Genomic DNA, 15,204 nt, shown 5'->3' with positions numbered 1-15,204 from the left:
TGTCAGCACAGAGCCCCACAGGGAGCTCGAACTCACAATGGCAAGAACAGAGAGATCATGACCTGAGCTGAAGTCGGATGTTTAACTGACTGAGCCACCCAGGTGCCCCAAGACTTTTCTTGCTTTTTGAGGAAGGTGTGGGTTGCAGTAATCTTCTCTCTCATGACCACTTTTGCCATATCCCAAAGATTTTGGACTGTCATGTTTTCATTTTCATTTGCTTCCCTGCATTTTTTAAAAATTTTCTTTAATTTCCTGGTTAGCTCATTTTTCTTTAGTAGGATGTTCTTTAACCTCCATGTATTTGAGGTCTTTCCAAATTTTTTCTTATGGTTGACTTCAAATTTCATAGTGTTGTGGTCTGAAAATATGCATGGTATGATCTCAATCTTTTTTTACTTGTTGAAGCCTGGTTTGTGATCAAGTATGTGAACTTTTCTGGATATTGTTCCATGTGTACTTGAAAAGAATGTGTATTCTGCTGCTTTAGGATGAAGTGTTTTGAATATATCTGTTAATCCATCTTGTCCAGTGTGTCATTTGAAGCCATTGTTTCCTTGTTGATTTTCTGCTTAGATGATCTGTCCATTGTTGTAGGTGGTGTGTTAAAGTCCCTTACCATTACTGTACTCTTATCAATGTGTTTCTTTATGTTTGTTATTAATGGATTTATATGTTTCGGTGTTTCAAGTTGGGGGTGTATTTACAATTATTAGATAATCTTGCTGGATAGACCCCTTTATTATGATATTGTGCCCTTCTTCATCTCTTATTACAGTCTTTGGTTTAAATTCTAGTTTGTATGCTATAAGTTGGCTAGTCTGGCTTTCTTTTGACATCTATTAGCACGATAGATGATTCTCCATCCTCTCACTTTTAATCTGTAGGTGTCTTTAGGCCTAAAATGAGTCTCTTGTAGGCAGCATATAGATTGATCTTGTTGCTTTTTTTAATCCATTCTGATACTGTATGTCTTTTGATTGGAGCATTTAGTTCATTTACATTAGGAGTGATTATTGTTAGATATGAATTTAGTGCCATTGTGTTGCCTGTAGAGTTCATGTTTCAGGTGACACTCTTTGGTCCTTTCTAGTCTTTTTTTTTTCCCCTTTGGTCTTTTGTTTTGTTTTTTTCTTCACTCAATGAATCCCCCTTAAAATTTCTTTCAGGGCTGGTTTAGTGGTCATGAACTTCTTTAGTTTTTGTTTGTCTGGGAAATTCTTTCTCTCCTTCTATTCTTAATTACAGCCTTACTGGATAAAGTATTCTCAGCTGTATATTTTTCCTATTCATCACTTTGTATATATCATTCTACTTCCTTCTGGCCTGCTAAGTTTCTCTGGAGAGATCTGTTGTGTACCTTATTTGTCTTCCCTTGTAGGCTAAGGTCTTTTTTCCCGTTTCTGCTTTCAGGTTTCTTTCCTATCTTTGTATTTTGCGAATTTTACTATGATATGTGTTGGCATTGGTCGGCTTTCCTTGATTTCCATGGAAGTTCTCTCTGTGCCTCTTGCATTTCACTGTCTGTTTACCTCCCAAGATTAGAGAATTTTTCAGCTATAATTTGCGAAAATAAACCTTCTGCTGCCTTTCCCCCCTCTTCTGGAACTCCCATGATACACATGTTATTGTGCTTTATGGTGTTCCTGAACTCCCTAAGTCTACATTCGTGTGATCCAATATTTTTCTTTCTCTTTTCTTTTCAGCTTCATTATTTTCTCTAATTTTATATTCTATATCACTTTTCATTCCTCTAATTCTTCCATCCTTGTGATCATTACATCCATTTGGTTTTGTATCTCGGTTATGGTATTTTGTTTTGGTGTGACTAGTTTTTAGTTTTCCTATCTCTGCAGTAAGGGTCTCCCTAGTGTTTTCTATGCTTTTCTTAAGCCCAGACTCAGCCTTTTGTTTTGTTGTTTTAAATTCTAGTTCAGGCATATTATTTATATCTGTTTTGATTAGATCCCTGGCTGTGACCTCTTCTTGTTCTTTCTTTTGGGATGAATTCCTCCATCTTGGCATTTTGTATAGGTCTCTATCTTCTGTGTGTTAAGAAAGTCTGTTACATTTCCTGCTCCTGAGACTAATGGCTCTATTAAGAGGTCATACACTGTCCAGGGTCTGGCGCTTCAGAAAGTGTTTTTGTTGTATGCTGTGTGAACTGTGCTTTTGTGTTTTGGCAGGTCTTTCCCTCAGATCCGTCCTTTGCAGAGTTTCTCCTTGCCTGCATGAGGAGTGTTTTGACCTTGTCCTGTGTGTGGTGAGTTTTAACTAGATGTGTTTTGGTCAGCTTGTTAAAAAAGGCTACATCCTATATCTCCTAGAGCTGAAGCTTTGAGCCACTCTATGGTCAGCAGACTTGGTGTGTGCAAGGGGTTTGTACTGGCCTTTTGGAGGGGCGTCCCTCTGTAGCTCTGGCTCTCAATAATACTTGCTCTTAGTAAAACATAAAACAGACAAAAAACAAAAACCCTGCAGAGTGCAGAGGGGTGCCTGTTGTAAGTGGCTCAAGCCGCCTCTGTGGGCATTGTGCATCTCTCTGAAGTCAGTCCATGCTGATGGTGTCCACCAGCTCTAGTCTCTCGAGAGGAGGTTTGATGCCCACCATTGTTCAGGAAGCCCTCACAGAGAGCAATCTCTCCTCTTTTGTCCCAGGCTTCTCTCATATCCCTGCCTTCACTCTGTCTTTTCCAGGCCATCTGCCCACCTGGTGGCACAGTGCTCCTTTATTTTATCTCAGGAACATGGCTGCATTTCAAAACTCCAAGTTTTAGGAAACTGGTGTGGCATGGGCCCACACTGATCCTCTGTTGGAGGGTCTTGTCACGCTGCGGCTGGTGTCTCTTCCAGAAAAGCAATCTCATGACTGAAAGAGGGCTCAGAGTTTATGCCAAAGTGCAGCCAAAAGCCAGCTTCTGGGTTAACTGCCCTCAGCAGGTGCCTCTGCTGCTATGCTGATGAATGAGGCAGCTCATGGCTTGCTCTCTGCCCTCCGTGTCTTTTGTCCCAAGAGGTAGTGTTACTTTTCCCAAATGCACTCCAAAATTGGAGCTGTCTCTCCCAGTGTGACCCAGGGTGTGGGAGATGTAGGAGAAAAACATCAAAGGAAAACACTTCAAAAGGGAAAGGCTGGAGCAGGTGAAAGGCCTTAGGACATGTTTCCACAGCTGAAGCAGGCTGCTGCTCTTAAGGAATGCCTTGAACCATTAGCACTGTCCAGGGCGGGATCTTCCTTCACACCTGACACTTCCTGGTGTCATAAGGAACAATTATCTAGAAATTCAACCTTGAAAAACAAAACCATTAAGTTGATTAATGCACTTGCTTAGCTGACTTTATGCATTTGGTCTTTAACAATTTCCCTAATAAAAGGGGGCTTCATTCTGGAGTGGGGGGGGTGGGGGGCGTCATTCCAACTGGATTATGAGGACCTTCATTTCTGCATTTTGCTTGCAGACTCTTCTTTTGCGACTCAGGCCATACTCCCTGCAACACCAGGGGGTCCCCAGACCATGCTGCCCACTCCTGGACCTCTGCCCTCCTCCTCAGGAGGACCACCACACCTGCCAGGCTCAACACTGGCGATGGCACAGATCCAAAACTTCAGACTTTTTAGTTCTGCTGCTTGTAAAAATTTAGGATAATCATCCCCTCTTATTTTCGAAGTCTATGATTTTGAGAAGTGTTTTTCTTGTGTTATCCCCTGCATGTTGCTTCCTCTCTGTCTCTCTCCCTTTCTCCCTCTCTCTCCTGTCTCTGTGATCAGGGCTCCCTCCCCTCTGCAGCACCTGTGATTCTTTTCTCCCCACAAATCCCCTCTCTGCCCCTCCTACTTTCCATGATGTGGCCTCTTTTCTCCCTCTAGCTGGGCAGCTTGTTCTCTTAGTCCTCAGATCAATTTTTTGGGTGTTAAGAATTATGTGATATTTATCTAGCTGTGTTTGAGGGATGACAAAAGCATTGGGTCCCCTTACTACTCTGCCACCTTAACTCTTCCTAATTGGATCATAATTAATTGATTCATTCCATCAATCTCTGTCTTTTAATTGGTGAGTTTAATGAGTTTATGTTGCATGTATGTTAATTATAAGAAATTACTTCTATTTTTTTATTTTCTATTTGTCTCATGTTTTTTTCTTGTATTCTTTCATTACTCCTTTCTTTTGCATTAAGTGAATGTTTTCTAATAAAGCATTTACATTTCTCTATTTTTTTTACTATATATATAACTATATAACATATATATATGTTAGCTGTTTCTGTAGGGCTTATCACATACATTTTATCTTATCAGATACAGGTTTATATTAGCTTAATTACAATGATATATAGAAAAATTACTCATAGCTCTATTCCCTTTCTCCTACCCTTTTTGTTATATTATTATTGTACATATTACATCTAGTAATGTTACAAATCTATCCATAGATTATAATTAATACTTCACCATCTGTAGTCATTTCTATAGTTTTGGTCCCACTCAATGCACTTGTACTATTATTGGTAAACACTACATTTTTATATGTTATAGTTGCAGCCATATATACATATTATTTAATACAATTGTTTTTCAGTCAGTTAAAAGATAAAGGAGAAAAATATGCATTTGTATTGTCTCGTAACAAAATTATCTTTACCATTGCTCTTTATTTACTTATTTATTTTAAAGTTTATTTTATTTATTTTTCACGACAGAGAGAGAGAGAGAGACAGAGAGAGAGAGAGAGAGAGACTGCAAGCAGGGGAGGGGCAGAGGGAGACGGAGACGAATCCCAAACAGACTCTGTGCTGTCAGCATGAGCCCACTGTGGGGCTTCATCTCAGGAACCATGAGATCGTGACCTGAGTTGAAATAAAGAGTTGGACACTTAGACTGAGCCACCCAGGTGCCCCTTTACGTTTTTAAATTTCCATTTGTGGGGCACCTGGGTGGCTCAGTCGGTTGAGTGTCTGACTTTAGCTCAAGTCCTGATTTTGCGGTTCTTGAAGCCTCGCATTGGGCTTCCTGCTGTCAGTGCAGAGCCTGCTTCTGATCCTCTGTCCCCCTCTCTTGCTACCCCTCCTCCACTCATGCTCTCTCTCCCAAAAATAAACATTAAAAAAAGAAAAAAAATCTATTCGTTAACATACATGTAATATTAGCTTCAGGTATACAATTTAGTCATTCAACTCTTCCATCCAACACCTGGTGCTCATCACAAGTACACTCCTTAATCCCCATCATGTATTTAACCCATCCCCCCCACCTACCTTCCCTCTGATGACCTCAGTTTGTTCTCTATAGTTAAGAGTCTGTTTCTTGGTTTGCTTGTTTCTCTCTTATTTCCCCAATGCTCATTTGTTTTGTTTATTATTCCACATATGAGTGAAATAATATAGTATCTGTCTTTCTCGGATTGGCTTATTTCACTTAGCATAATACTCTAGGTATTTTTGTATGTATTTGAATTACTATTTGGTGTCACTGGCTTTTGGCCTAAAGAACTTCTTTTAGTATTTCCTGGGAGAATGGTCTGCTGGAAGTAAATTTTCTCAGTTTTGTTTATCTGGAAATGCTTTTATTAATGCTTATTTAATTTTGTGAGAGAGACTGAGTGTGATCAGGCGAGGGGCATAGAGAGAGGGAGACAGAATTGGAAGCAGGCTCCAGGATCTGAGTTGTCAGCACAGAGTCCGATGTGGGGCTCAAACTCACAGACTGCAAGATCATGACCTGAGTCGAAGTTGGATGCTCAACCGACTGAGCCACCCAGGCACCCCTATATGGAAATGCTTTTATGTTGCCTTCATTTTTGAGAGATGGCTTTACTGTATATAGGATTATGTCTTTGTAATATTAACTTGTATAATTAGTAAACCCAGTATAGGTATTTAGGAAGTTTAGATAAACTAAACTCTGCATGAGAAAACAAAACCAACTCTTCCAGAAAACAAAATATGTACTTTGATTATAGTCCACACTATAATCAGAATGAAGAAATGTATCTGTGTATAAGCTACAATTATCAAACTTGTCTTATTTGCTTAAGGATTCACATACATATGGATCATTATTAAAAATGATTCCAAGGAAAGGTTTCTTTGAGAAAGGTTGTTTTCTTTCTGTATTCCCGAAGGGTCAGTACATTTTAAAGTAGTAGATATTTAGGGTGTTTTTTCCTCTGGGAATTATTATATTTAAGCATTTTTCAGATGCAATAATCCAATAAGACTAGGGTATGAACTAATTTTAAGAAAATAATCAAATTTATTAAACTCTTCTAGGCATAGAAAATATTAAACCTTTACAGACTTAGGAGGAAATACTTCATTTACAGATACACAGAGAGCTTGCAGCTTCAACTCCACAACCTGACCTAGGATCAAATGCAAATTCAGACACATTGACATATTCCAACAAACTTTGCAGGAAAAAAAATTATTATTGCAAAAAGGTGATTGAGAATGGATACTTCGTTGCTTTAATCATTAGCATAGGAGCTTTCTGTATTATTCAAATAATAGTCTTTTCATTCTCTCCCATTCACTCAGGAAATTTATGACCTCTTCAACCTATGGAATTCATTCAACAAAGGAAACACCATATTCTTTTTACATTTTGAGGGTTTCATAGGCTTTCAGTCTTGAACCTTGTTATAAAAGCCAGGACGACAGTCTCTGAACTGGAGGAAAAGTTGACCAGTCTCTCCTCTGGAGTTGAAATGTTTATTCACGAATTCCATCAGCAAACCAGACTACACCTTTTAGACTCCCACTTGTAAAGAAAACATAGATAAGCAAAACTTATCAATTTACAACTAGTATTCCACCACTACTTAGAAAAGTATATTTTATAAAAAATAAACAGACATAGAGTTGAATGAATACCATATATGGGAATGTGAAAGCACATAAAATGAATTTGATCTGCCACATTTCATAAACCCCAATATGGGTCATAGCAGCTTGGGCATAAGGGATTTCAATAACAAGCAAAAGATTTCAAACATTGAAGAAAGAGGGATTCTAGCCTCTCATTAATTTTTTCAGATACTAAGAAAAAACAGTACAACTTACTTTTTATGCTAATATAAGCTTAATGCCAAAAATAGACAAGAATGAGATGAGAAAGGAAATTTAGGCCAGAGAAGCTATAATGGGAACTGGGGCATGTTGAACTCTATGGTGACTTGGCCTTTCAACTTTTATCATCCTTCCTCTTTTATGTTGTAATTTATCTTTTCATTATTTATTTATTTATTTATTTTTAATATGAACTTTATTGTCAAATTGGTTTCCATACAACACCCAGTGCTCATCCCAGCAGGTGCCCTCCTCAAAGCCCATCACACACCCCCCATCAACCCTCAGTTTGTTCTCAGTTTTTAAGAGTCTCTTATGTTTTGGCTCCCTCCCTCTCTAACCTTTTTTATTTTTTTTCTTCCCCTCCCCAATGGTCTTCTGTTAACTTTCTCAGGATCCACATATGAGTGAAAACATATGGTATCTGTCTTTCTCTCTATGACTTATTTCACTTAGCATAACACTCTCCAGTTCCATCCACGTTGCTAGAAAAGGCCATATTTCATTCTTTCTCATTGCCATGTAGTATTCCATTGTGTATATAAACCACAATTTCTTTATCCATTCATCACTTGATGGACGAATAGGCTCTTTCCATAATTTGAGTATTGTTGAAAGTGCTGCTATAAACATTGGGGTACATGCACCCCTATGCATCAGCACTCCTGTATCCCTTGGGTTAATTCCTAGCAGTGATATGGCTGGGTCATAGGGGAGATCTAGTTTTAATTTTTTTTGAGGAACCTCCACACTGTTTTCCAGAGTGGCTGCACCAGTTTGCATTTGCACCAACAGTGCAAGAGGGTTCCCATTTCTCCACATCCTCTCCAGCATCTATAGTCTCCTGATTTGTTCATTTTAGCCACTCTGATTGGAGTGAGGTGATATCTCAGTGTGGCTTTGATTTGCATTTCCCTGATGAGGAGTGATGTCGAGCATCTTTTCATGTGCCTGTTGGCCATCTGGATGTATTCTTTGGAGAAGTATGTATTCATGTATTCTGCCCATTTCTTCACTGGATTGTTTTTCAGGTGTGGAGTTTGGTGAGTTCTTTATAGATTTTGGATACTAGCCCTTTGTGTGGTATGTCATTTGCAAGTATCTTTTCTCATTCCGTTGGTTGCTTTTTACTGTTGTTGACTGTTTCCTTGGCAGTGCAGAAGCTTTTTATCTTCATGAGGTCCCAATAGTTCATTTTTGCTTTTAATTCCCTTGCCTTTGGAGTTGTGCCAAGTAAGAAATTTCTGTGGCTGAGGTCAGAGAGGTTGTTGCCAGCTTTCTCCTCTAGGGTTTGATGGTTTCCTGTCTCACATTTAGGTCTTTCATGCATTTTGAGTTCATTTTTGTGAATGGTGTAAGGAAGTGGTCTAGTTTCATTCTTCTGCATGTTGCTGTCCAGTTCTCCCAGCACCATTTGTTAAAGAGACTTTATTTTTCCATTGGATACTCTTTCCAGCATTGTCAAAGATTAGTTGGCCATACATTTTTGGGTCCAATTCTGGAGTCTCTATTCTATTCAATTGGTCTATGTGTCTGTTTTGATGCCAATACCATGCTGCCTTGATGATTACAGCTTTGTAGCAGAGGCAAAAGTCTGGGATTGTGATGTCTCCTGCTTTGGTTTTCTTCTTCAATATTACTTTGGCTATTTGGGGTATTTTGTGGTTCCATACAAAATTAAGGATTGCTTGTTCTATCTTCGAGAAGAATGGTGGTGCAATTTCTTCTCTAATTGCCTGGTTGACACATTCCTACTTTAGTAGGATGTTCTTTAACCTCCATGCTTTTACAGCTTTTCCAGACTTTCCCTGTGGTTGATTTCAAGTTTTGTAGCAATGTGATCTGAAAGTGTGCATGGTATGATCTCAATTCTTTTATATTTATTAAGTGCTGTTTTGTGACACGATATGTGATCTATCTTGAAGAATGTTCCATGTGCACTCGAGAAGGTAGTATATTCTGTTGCTTTGGGATGCAGTGTTCTAAGTATATCTGTAAACTCCATCTGGTCCAATGTATCATTCAGGGCCATGGCTTCTTTACTGATTCTCTGTCTAGATGATCTATCCATTGTTGTAACTGGGGTATTGAAGTCCCCTTAAATTGCCACATTCTTATCAATAAGGTTACTTATGTTTGTGATTTATTGTATTATATGTGTGGGGGCCTCTGAATTCTGTGCATAGACATTTATAACTGTTAGCTCTTCCTGATGGATAGACCCTGTAATTATTATATAATTCCCTTCTTCATCTCCTGTTTCAACCTTTAATTTAAAGTCTATTTTGGTAACTTGAATTGATCTTCTGCAGGACATATCATAGTGAAACTGGCAAAATACAAGGATAAAGAGAAAATTCTGAAAGCAGCTAGGGATAAGCAGGCTCTAACTTACAGAGGTAGACCCATAAGAGTAGTGGCAGATCTATCTACTGAAACTTGGCAGGCCAGAAAGGAATGACAGGAAATCTTAGGTGTGATGCACAGAAAAAAAATATGTAGCCGAGAATCTTTTATCCAGCAAGTCTGTCATTCAGAATAGAAGGAGAGATAAAGGTTTTACCAAACAAACAAAAACTGAAGGAATTCATCACCAGTAAACCAGCCCAACAAGAGATCCTAAGGGGGACTCTGTGAATGAAAATTTGCAATGACCACAATGTACCAGAGACATCACTACAAGCATGAAACCTACAGATAACACAATGATGCTAAACTCGTATATTTCAATAATAACACTGAATGTAAATGGACTAAATGGCCCCATAAAAAGACATAGGGTATCAGAATGGATAAAAAACAAGACCCATCTATTTTCTGTCCACAAGACCCTCATTTTAGACCACAGTTCAACTTCAGATTGAAAGTGAGGGGATGGAGAACCATCTATCTTGCTCCTGGAAGTCAAAAGAAAGCTGGAGTAGCCATACTTATAGCAGACAAACTAGACTTTAAGTTAAAGGCTGTGACAAGAGATGAAGAAGAGCATTATATAATGATTACAGGGTCTAGTCACCAGGAAGTGCTAACAATTATAAATGTCTATGTGCCGAATACGGGAGCCCCCAAATCTATAAAACCATCACAAACATAAGCAACCTTACTGATAAGAATGTGGTGATTGCAGGGGACTTCAATACCCCAATTACTACCATGGATAGATAATCTAGACACAGAATCAATACAGAAACAAGGGCCCTGAATGATACATTGGAGCAGATGGGCTTAACAGATATATTTAGAACTCTGCATCCCAAAGCAACAGAATATACTTTCTTCTCAAGTGCACGTGGAAAATTCTCCAAGATAGGTCACATACTGGGTCACAAAACGGCCCTTAAGAAGTATAAAAGAATTGAGATCGTACCATGCACACTTTCAGACTACAATGGTATGAAGCTTGAAAGCAACGACAGGGAAAAGTCTAGAAAAGCTCCAAAAGCATGGAGGTTAAAGAGCACCATACTAAAGAATGAATGGGTCAACCAGGCAATTAGAGAAGAAATTTTAAAACATTGGAAACAAATGAAAATGAAAATACAACAATCAAAAACCCTTTGGGATGCAGCGAAGGCAGTCCTGAGAGGAAAATACATTGCAATCCAGGACTTCTCAAGAAATAAGAAAAATCCCAAATACAAAATCTAACAGGCCATCTAAACGAAATAGAAGCAGAACAGCAAAGTCACCCCAAACCCAGCAGAAGAAGAGAAATAAAGATCAGAGCAGAAATAAACAATATAGAATCTGAAAAACAGTACAGCAGATCAATGAAACCAAGAGTTGGTGTCTTGAAAAAATAGACAAAATTGATAAGACTCTTGCCAGGCTTCTGAAAAAGAAAATGGAGAGGACCTAAATAGGTAAAATCATGAATGAAAATGGAATTGTGACAACCAATCCCTCAGAAATATGAGCAATTATCAGGGAATATTATAAAAATTATATGTCAACACACTGGACAAACTGGAAGAAATGGACAAATTCCTAAACACCCACACACAACCAAAACTCAAACAGGAAGAAACAGAAAATTTGAACAAACCCATAACGAGTGAAGAAATTGAATCAGTTATCAAATATCTCCCAACAAATAAGAGTCCAGGACCGGATGGCTTCCCTGGGCAATTCTACCAGACATTTAAAGCAGAGATAATACCTATCTTTCTCAAGCTGTTCCAAACAATAGAAAGGGAAGGAAAACTTCCAGACTCATTCTATGAAGCCAGCATTCCTTTGATTCCCAAACAAGACAGAGACCCAGCAAAAAAAGAGAACTACAGGCCAATATCCCTGATGAATATGGATGCAAAAATCCTCAACAAGATACTAGCAAATCGAATTGAACAGCATATATAAAAAATATATACTCAACATGATCAAGTGGGATTCATTCCAGGGCTGTGAGCATGGTTCAATATTCACAAATCAAGCAATGTGATACATGACATTAATAAAAGAAAATAAAAGAACCATATGATACTGTCAATAGATGCAGAAAAAGCATTTGACAAAATTCAGCATCCTTTCTTAATAAAAACCCTCAGTAAAATCGGGATACAAGGAACATACTTAAACATCATGAAGGGCATTTATGAAAATCCCACAGCTAATATCATCCTCAGTGGGGAAAAATTGAGAGCTTTCCCCCTGAGCTCAGGAACATGACAGGGGTGTCCACTTTTACCGCTGTTGTTTAACATAGTGTTGGAAGTGCCAGCATCAGCAATCAGACAAGAAAATGAAATAAAAGGCATTAAAATTGCCAAAGATGAAGTCAAGCTTTCATTTTTTGGAGACAATATGATACTCTACATGGAAAACCGACAGACTCCACCAAAACTCTGCTAGAACTGATACATGAATTCAGCAATGTCTCAGGGTACAAAAATCATTATACAGAAATTGGTTGCATTGCTATATACCAATAATGAAGCAACAGAGAGAGAAATAACGAATCTGATTCCATTCACAATTGCGACAAGAATAATAAAATACCTAGGAATAAACCTAACCAAAGATATCAAAGATATGTATGCTGAAAACTATAGAAAACTTATGAAGGAAATTGAAGAAAATACCAAGAAATGGAAAAACATTCCATGTTCATGGATCGGAAGAATAAATATTGTTAAACTATCAATAGTACCCAAAGCTATCTACACATTCAATGCAATCCCAATGAAAATTGCACCAGCATTCTTCTCGAGGCTAGAGCAAGCAATCCTAAAATTTGTGTGGAACCACAAAAGACCCTGAATAACCAAAGTAATATTGAAGAAGAAAACCAAAGCGAGAGGCATCACAATCCCAGACTTTATCCTGTACTACAAATCTGTAATCATCAAGACAGTATGTTATTGGAATAAACACGGACACATAGACCAATGAAATAGAATAGAGACCCCAGAATTGGACCCACAAATGTATGGCCAATGAGTTGTTGACAAACAAGAAAGAGTATCCAATGGAAAAAAGACAGTCTCTTTAACAAATGGTGCTGGGAGAGCTGGACAGCAACATGCAGAAGAATGAAACTAGACCACTTCCTTACACCATTCACAAAACAAATTCAAAATGAATGAAGGACCTGAATGTGAGACAGGAACCATCAAAATCCTAGAGGAGAAAGCAGGAAACAACCTCTTTGACCTCAGCCACAGCAATTTCTTACTCGATACATCTCCAAAGGAACGGGAATACAAAGCAAAAATGAACTATTGGGACCTCATCAAGGTGAAAAACTTCTGCACTGCAAAACAATCAACAAAACTAAAAGGCAACTGATAGAATGGAAAAGATATTTGCAAATGACATATTGGATAAAGGGCTAGTATCCAAAATCTATAAAGAACTCACCAAACTCCACACCTGAAAAAAACATAATCCACTGAAGAAATGAGAAGAAGACATGAATAGGCACTTTTCTAAAGAAGATGTCTAGATGGCCAACAGACCCATAAAACGATCGTCAATGTCACTCCTCATCAGGGAAATGCAAATCAAAGCCACACTGAGATACCACCTCACACAGAGTGGCTAAAATGAACAAATCAGGAGACTATAGATGTTGGAGAGGATGTGGAGAAACGGGAACCTTCTTGCACTTTTGGTGGGAATGCAAACTGGTGCAGCCACTCTTGAAAACAATGTGGAGGTTCCTCAAAAAATTAAAAATAGATCTCCCCTATGACACAGCAATAACACTGCTAGGAATTTATCCAAGTGATACAGTAGTGCTGATGCATTGGGGCACCCCAATGTTTATAGCAGCACTTTCAACAATAGCCAAATTATGGAAAGAGCCTAAATGTCCATCATCCGATGAACTAGTAAAGAAAATGTGGTTTATATATGCAATGGAATACTACTTGGCCATGAGAAAGAATGAAGTCTGTCCATTTGTAGCAATATGGATGGAACTGGAGGGTATTATGCTAAGTGAAATAAGTCAGGCAGAGAAAGACTGATACCATATGTTTTCACTCATATGTGGATTCTGGGAAACTTAACAGAGAATCATGGGGGAGGAGAAGGGGGAAATAAAAGTTTCCGAGAGGGAAGGAGGCAAACCATAAGAGACTGTTAAATACTGAGAACAAACTGAAGGTTTATGTTGGTAGGGGAGAGGGGAAAGTTTGTGATGGGCATTGAGGAGGGGACCTGTTGGGATGAGCACTCAGTGTTGTATGCAAATCAATTTGACAAAAATTATATTTAATATAAAAAATAAAAATAAATAAATAAATAAATAAAATAATTGTCACCACTTAATGAATATAGTCTTCAGAGTGTGAAGCATCCTTCAAAGTATACACACATATCTAATAAAGAATCAAAAAGTGGATAAAAAAAGAAGGATATATGATTTCACTCATGTGGAAATTGAGAAACCCAACAGATGAACACAGGGAAAGGGAAGAAAAAATAAGATTAAAAACAGAGAGGGAGGGAAACCAAAAGAGAACAAACATACAGAGAACAAACTGAGGGTTGCTGGAGGGGAAGTGGGTGTGCTATGGGTTAAACGGGTGATGTGCATTAAGGAGAGCACTTGTTGGGATGAGCATTGGGTGTCATATGCGAGAGCTGAATCATTGGGTTCTTCTCTTGGAGCCAAGACTACACTGTATGTTAACTAACTTGAGTTTAAATAATAAAAGAAAAGAATAGAAATATTAATGTTAAAGGTGATTTTTGTGAGGGCTCAGAAAGAAGTAAGGCGAGCTTTAGAAAAAGCTTCAATCACCTTAGAGAATATACATACCATCATGAGCAGAATGTTGCTAGAAATGTGAATATTAAATTTTCTTATAATGAGGTCTCATATGAAAACTAGAAACATGTTATTGGACACAGAAAGGAAGGTGATCCTTTTGATAAATGGTCAGAAAACTTGGATGAATTGTGATCTATCACTGGGTAAAAAGTAGCACTTGTAAATGCTGAGGAGATTTCCATGCAAAGTGTGGAAAGTATGACCTCACATCTTCTTGCTGCTTATAGTAAAATGCAATATAAAAGAGATGTATAAAAGAATAAACTGTTAAGCAAAAAAGACCCAGCACTTGATGATTTGGAAAATACTCAGCCTATCCAGAAAAAGGCTAAAGTGTAGTTGAATACCAATTTACAAAAGAGGTTAGGCATGTAGAACCAATCAACCATCTCAGCATAAATCTGGAGGAGATAGGGTTATCCATGATGGATCTGTGGAGAATTATCGTGTCTAATAGTGTGAATTCTTTTGCATGAGAAGCATGAGAAGACAAAAATGAGTTTTTGAGAAATTTATACCAACAAAACATTGCCAGCCTGCACTGAAATAGGCATAAACAGGACAAAATGAAGGAAGAAAGTCCCTGAGAGAAAAGTTGTGGATACAGAGTTTATGGATACATAAATGGCATTGCCATCTGTGTGACCTGAGTCCCTGCCCTAAGAAGGCTCAGAGGGTGAGGCTTCACCTCAAGTGTGTGTGTATGTGTGTGTGGGGGGGCGTATTCCAAAGTTTGAGTATCCTGACTTCAAGGACATAAAGGACAGAACTTCAAGCCACAAAGTTTTCCTCTCAAGCCTTAAAACCTAGTGGAATTTTCCATGCTGGGTTGCAAATTTGCTCTAGATTGGTAACCTCTT

Source organism: Acinonyx jubatus, chromosome X (genome assembly GCF_027475565.1).
Source record: "Acinonyx jubatus isolate Ajub_Pintada_27869175 chromosome X, VMU_Ajub_asm_v1.0, whole genome shotgun sequence".
Taxonomy (NCBI): domain Eukaryota; kingdom Metazoa; phylum Chordata; class Mammalia; order Carnivora; family Felidae; genus Acinonyx; species Acinonyx jubatus.
The sequence above is the reverse complement of the archived record's forward strand: the minus strand, read 5'-3'. Positions refer to the sequence as shown.